Genomic DNA, 6,634 nt, shown 5'->3' with positions numbered 1-6,634 from the left:
TGGGAGGCTAAGTGCTTTGAAAATGAGCCCGTATGTATGTTACTACCAGGGGCGTAGCCACGGGTGGGCCTGGACGGGCCCAGGCCCACCCACTTGCCCTCCAGGCCCACCCATCCAAATCCTTCATCGCTGTCGCTGCCTTTTCTCCCGCGGCTTCCGGGAGGCAGCGATCAGCGTTACCTGTAGTGCCTGCCCTGAAATTATGCGTCTTTTCTCCCCAGGCTTCGCCCCGCTCGTTTCTTCGCTCGTTGGCAGCGCTACGCTGCGCTGCTATTCAAACAGGCAGCTCCGCTCCTCTCTGCCGCGTCCATCCGGCTCTCTGATGCACTTCCTGTTTAGTAGGGCTGGATGGACGCGGCAGAGAGGAGCGGAGCTGCCTGTTTGAATAGCAGCGCAGCGTAGCGCTGCCGACGAGCGAAGAAACGAGCGGGGCGAAGCCTGGGGAGAAAAGACGTATAATTTCAGGGCAGGCACTACAGGTAACGCTGATCGCTGCCTCCTGGAAGCTGCGGGAGAAAAGGCAGCGACAGCGATGAAGGATTTGGATGGGTGGGCCTGGAGGGCAAGTGCTGGATTTGTGGTTTGTTGGTTGGGGGGGAAGGGATACTTTTGCCAGAGACAGTCAGACTTGTAGGAGGAAGGGGATTAGAAGGAACTGGGAAGGAAGAGAGCTGCTGGAGGTGGGAGGAAGGGGCTGGAGAGCTTCTGGAAGAGGGAGGGAAGGGAGAGAGCTGCTAGACATGGGAGGGAGAGGAGGAAGGGGTTGGAGAGCTGCTGGACAAGGGAGGAAGAGGAGGAAGGGACTGGAGGGAAGGGAAAGAGCTGCTGGATATGGGAGGAAGAGAAGGAGGGGACAATGGAAAGGAGAGAGCTGCTGAAGGAAGGGGAGGAGGGGACTGAATGGAAGGGAGAGAGCTGCTGGACATGGGAGGGAGAGGAGGAAGGGGCTGGAGAGCTGCTGGACAAGCTAGGAACAGGAAGAAGGGACTGGTGGAAAGGGGGAGAGCTCCTGGACATGGGAGGAAGAGGAGGAGGGGACGATGGAAGGGAGAGAGCTGCTGAAGGAAGGGGAGGAGGGGACTGAATGGAAGGGAGAGAGCTGCTGGACATGGGAGGGAGAGGAGGAAGGGGCTGGAGAGCTGCTGGACAAGCTAGGAAGAGGAAGAAGGGACTGGTGGAAAGGGGGAGAGCTCCTGGACATGGGAGGAAGAGGAGGAGGGGACGATGGAAGGGAGAGAGCTGCTGAAGGAAGGGGAGGAGGGGACTGAATGGAAGGGAGAGAGCTGCTGGACATGGGAGGGAGAGGAGGAAGGGGTTGGAGAGCTGCTGGACAAGGGAGGAAGAGGAGGAAGGGACTGGAGGGAAGGGAGAGAGCTGCTGGACATGGGAGGAAGAAAAGGAGGGGACGATGGAAGGGAGAGAGCTGCTGAAGGAAGGGGAGGAGGGGACTGAATGGAAGGGAGAGAGCTGCTGGACATGGGAGGAAGGGGCTGGAGAGCTGCTGGACAAGCGAGGAAGAAGGGACTGGTGGAAAGGGGGAGAGCTCCTGGACATGGGAGGAAGAGGAGGAGGGGACGATGGAAGGGAGAGAGCTGCTGAAGGAAGGGGAGGAGGGGACTGAATGGAAGGGAGAGAGCTGCTGGACATGGGAGGGAGAGGAGGAAGGGGCTGGAGAGCTGCTGGACAAGCGAGGAAGAAGGGACTGGTGGAAAGGGGGAGAGCTCCTGGACATGGGAGGAAGAGGAGGAGGGGACGATGGAAGGGAGAGAGCTGCTGAAGGAAGGGGAGGAGGGGACTGAATGGAAGGGAGAGAGCTGCTGGACATGGGAGGGAGAGGAGGAAGGGGTTGGAGAGCTGCTGGACAAGGGAGGAAGAGGAGGAAGGGACTGGAGGGAAGGGAAAGAGCTGCTGGATATGGGAGGAAGAGAAGGAGGGGACAATGGAAGGGAGAGAGCTGCTGAAGGAAGAGGAGGAGGGGATCTGGATGGAAGGGAGAGAGCTGCTGGACATGGGAGGGAGAGGAGGAAGGGGTTGGAGAGCTGCTGGACAAGGGAGGAAGAGGAGGAAGGGACTGGAGGGAAGGGAAAGAGCTGCTGGATATGGGAGGAAGAGAAGGAGGGGACAATGGAAGGGAGAGAGCTGCTGAAGGAAGAGGAGGAGGGGATCTGGATGGAAGGGAGAGAGCTGCTGGACATGGGAGGAGAACTGGAGGGAAGGGAGAGAACTGCTGGTACAGCACAAGGAGGGAGGGAAGGGAAACAGAGATACCAGACCAAGGAGATGAAGGAAAAGGGAATATTAAACCTACAGCTTGAGGGAGGGAGGCAGGAAATCAACCAACCAAACCAGATGCTGGAAAGAGGAGGGAGTGAAAAGGAGAGAAGCTGGATGGGGTAGGGTCAGAGAGGGTAGAAATATATTGGCACTGGGGACAAAGAGAGGGGAGAAGATGGACAGAGTAATATAGGGACACAGAGAAAAGGAGATACTAAACATGGAGGAAGATAGAGGTACAGAGATGGAAGAAGATGGAAGGATGGCAGAGAAAGAGGGAAAACAGATGGAAGGATGGCAGAGAAACAGGGAAAACGGATGGGTGGGGAGAGAGACACTGGATGGAAGGATGCAGAGAGAAAGGGGAGAGACTGGAAGGATGTGGAGAGAGAAGAGACACTGAACAGAAAAGGGTAGAGAGATAGACACTGGTTAGAAGGAGGGAGAGAGACATTAGATGGAAGGATCAGGAGAGAGGGTAGATGGGTAGAAGGATGGGGAGAGAAAGAGGGAAGACGCTGGATGGAAGGGTAGAGAGAAAGAGGTGACACTGGATGGAAGGATGCAGAAAAAGAGGGGAGACTATTGGAGGATGGGGAGAGAGAGGGGAGACACTGGAAGGATGGGGAGAGAAAGAGGAGAGCTGCTGCATGGAAAGGGGGAGTAGTGAAAGATTGGAGAATAAGAGGAAGGGGCATGGGGAGAACAAGGGTGAGAAAAAGAGGAAAAGCCATAAGTAGATGAAGGAAATTAAAGAATGGATAGTAAGAATGAATTAAATCTGGACACAGAGAGAGGCAGAAAAATATTGAAGAAAGCAAAGAAAAAGGAGAGAAAAATGACAAATGGCCAGGAAACCCTGGCAGAAGAGTTAAACGAAAGAAAGCAGAATCTAGAGACACAATGAGACAAAGTAAATGGCCATACAACAAAGGTAAAGAAAATAATTTTATTTTTAATTTAGGATAAAGTAATATGGTGTTAATAAAGTTTCAGAGACCAATACTTCCTTCCTTAGGTCAGGAGAGGATACCGTAACAGCATTATACTGACCTGAGGCAGGAGGTTTTGGCCTCTGAAAGCTCAGTGAAAAGGATTAGTAAATTGTCTGAAATCGGATGCACTGAAAAGCAGCACTTTACCCTGTGTGACAAATGCATCTGAGTGTGACTAAATTTTGCTGGGGGGGTGGGGGTACAGAGAAAATTTTGTGCCCACCCACTTTGGGTTCAGGCCCACCCAAAATTGGCAGTCTGGCTACGCCACTGGTTACTACTGTAGAAAACATGATCCTTGGTAGTAATACTGGGTAGTACTGCCCAGAGAACATGGGCAGGTAGACCACAGGGGTGTGGGGAGGGTTCTTTTTGGGAGTAGAGTGTTTATTGAGGGAAGTTTGAGTGAGGATTAGGGGGAGGTTATGGTCTTGTGTGTGTAGGGGCGGTCAGGTAAGGATCAGGGAAGTGGGGGGTGCTCAATGGGCAGGTTTCAGAGCTTCAGTCAGCCCTTTAACCTGTGGCCCAGGAGCATCAGGTCATAGCTTTGAAGCTTGATGCTGCTGGAGTGCTGGAATATCTGCGTGCAAGATGGCTCACAAGCAGCTTTGTTAATTTACCACAGTAGACTGCAACCAGTGGTACTGCGATAGCTTTTACCACCAGGGCCGGTCTTAGGCCGAGACGACCGAGGCAGCCGCATAGGGCCCTGCGCGGCACGCCTCAGTCAGCCTCTTCCCAGGGCACTGACGTAAACAAGCCAGGTAAGCATGGCACGGCGCCGCCGCGCCATGCTTACCGCCACTCTGCCCGCCCTCTTCTTCTCCCCCCAACCAAGGAAGGATAATTTTTCTTTTAAATTTACCCTCCGTCGCCAGAATCCAGCACAGCAGCGTCACTGAAAGCGCTCCTCCCCTCCCGAGTCCCCCTGACGTCTCTAGCAGAACAGAAGCTCTTCCTGATTCGTTCATTCTCATTGTCCCGCCCCCGTCTGCTAGAGACGTCGGGGGAACTCGGGAGGGGAGGAGCGCTTTCACTGACACTGCTGTGCTGGATTCCGGCGATGGAGGGTAAATTTAAAAGAAAAATTATCCTTCCTTGGTTGGGGGGGGGGGGGGAGAAGAGGATGGCAGGAGAGGGCAGGGGGGACAGGAGGGTCACTGGACATGGGTGGATGGCAGGGGAGGGGGGTTTCTGGACAGGATGGCAGGGGCCGGCAGGGAGGACAGGAGGGTCACTGGACATGGGTGGATGGCAGGGGAGGGGGGTTTCTGGACATAGGTGGATGGCAGGGGAGGGCAGAGGGGACAGGGGGGGTTTCTGCACATAGGTAGATGGCAGGGGAAGGCAGGGGGGACAGGAGGGTCGCTGGACATGGGTGGATGGCAGGGGAGGGGGGTTTCTGGACATAGGTGGATGTCAGGGGAGGGCAGAGGGGAGGGGGGGGTTTCTGCACATAGGTGGATGGCAGGGGGCGGCAGGGGAGACAGGAGGGTCACTGGACATGGATGGATGGCAGGGGAGGGGGGTTTCTGGACATAGGTGGATGGCAGGGGAGGGCAGAGGGGACGGTGGGGGTTGCTGGACATAGATGGATGGCGGGGGGACAGGAGGGTCGCTGGACATGGGTGGATGGAGGACAGAGAAGAAATGCTGGACATGGATGGAGGCAAGGGAAGAGCGAGGAAGGAGATGAGGTGAGGGAAAAGGAAGAGAGGAGAAAAAGTGCACATGGATACAGAAAATAGGCAGAAGCTGGATCCACTGGACAGCCAAGTCTGCGGAGGACCCAGCTTTTACTTACGGATGTAGGGCAAGAAATGAAGAAGAAAGGCGGAAAGTAAAGAAATAAATGGAAAGGAAACCCTGGAAACGGAGTTAAGAGGACAGATAGCAGCACAATCGGTACTGAGCCAGCATGATCAGAAAAACAAAGTCACCAGACAACAAAGGTAGAAAAAACTATTTTATTCAGGATTTATTAATTGGAATATGTCAGTTTTTGGAAATGTGCATCTGTGATATTTTTCATGTAAGTTTTAATTTTTATAGTATTGCTGCATGCTGATTCTGACTTCTTGAGGTTACTTTCCAGTTCAGTATTTTGCCTTCATGTGTTTTTCAGGTGTGATCAAGGAAGGTAGTATTCTGCTAGAGCACAATTTGCAGCCATTTTTGTTTTTTTGTTTTACTAGGTTGTGCACTGGTGTTTTAGAGCCCGGTGTAATTACAGTTGGCTTTCCACACCACGCATAAGGTTGCAGCTCGTCCTGTCCTTGGAATTACATAGTAACATAGTAGATGACGGCACCACCGCCGCTAACTCCAGACTCCGCCCCTTCTGCCTTGCATCACCTTATGCCTGGAACAGACTTCCTGAGCCCATACGTCATGCGCCCTCCCTGCCCATTTTCAAGTCCTTACTCAAGGCCCATCTCTTCTCCCTTGCTTTTGGTGCCTAACCACCTTCCCTTTCCTGATACCTACACTGACTACATAGTTTTTACCTTTAGATTGTAAGCTCTCTTGAGCAGGGACTGTCCTTCCCCATGTTTAAACTTGCACAGCGCTGCGTAACCCTGGCAGCGCTATAGAAATGCTAAGTAGTAGTAGTAGTAGAAAAAGACCTGCACGGTCCATCCAGTCTGCCCAACAAGATAACTCATATTTGCTGCTTTTTGTGTATACCCTACTTTGATTTGTACCTGTGCTCTTCAGGGCACAGACCGTATAAGTCTGCCCAGCACTATCTCCGCCTCCCAACCACCTGCCCCTCCTCCCAACCACCAATAATAAGCATTTTGCTTATTATTTCAATCAGTTTTTTTGTACAAGTTTAGCGTCATTTGTCTTTATTTGAAATTTCATAAATAAAATTTTTTTCTAAAAATGGAATAATCTTATCAATGGGGTAGGGCTAGGGTGGGGGCAGAGCCAGGCTGGGGTGGGGCTATGGTGGGTGGGGCTAGGATGGGGCCCCACCAAATTGGTCTGCATAGGGCCCCGCACTTGCTAAGACCGGCCCTGTTTACCACACCTTGATAAGTTGCTCCCTAAGTTTGTAGCTGAGGCAATGGAAAATGATGAGTCTGTGGGCAGTGATTACTTTGGTCTCTACAACTCTTCTGTTTGCCAGCAGCTGACTTTCCAGGCCCAAAATAAGTTTGGAAGCCATTGAATTAGCATATCTGAAAAGGTCCCAGGCACATGACTAGCTTGCCTGTGCTTTAATCCTGGCTGCCATGCATGCGGCTCAGCCTGTTCTATTACTTGTGAAACTTTTTTTTAAACAATGTGGACGCCATCAAACAGTACAGGATTGAAAGATCCCCCCCAGCTGACATTTTTTTTAACGATTTATTTAT

The sequence above is a fragment of the Microcaecilia unicolor genome, chromosome 11 (genome assembly GCF_901765095.1).
Source record: "Microcaecilia unicolor chromosome 11, aMicUni1.1, whole genome shotgun sequence".
Lineage (NCBI taxonomy): Eukaryota > Metazoa > Chordata > Amphibia > Gymnophiona > Siphonopidae > Microcaecilia > Microcaecilia unicolor.
The sequence above is the reverse complement of the archived record's forward strand: the minus strand, read 5'-3'. Positions refer to the sequence as shown.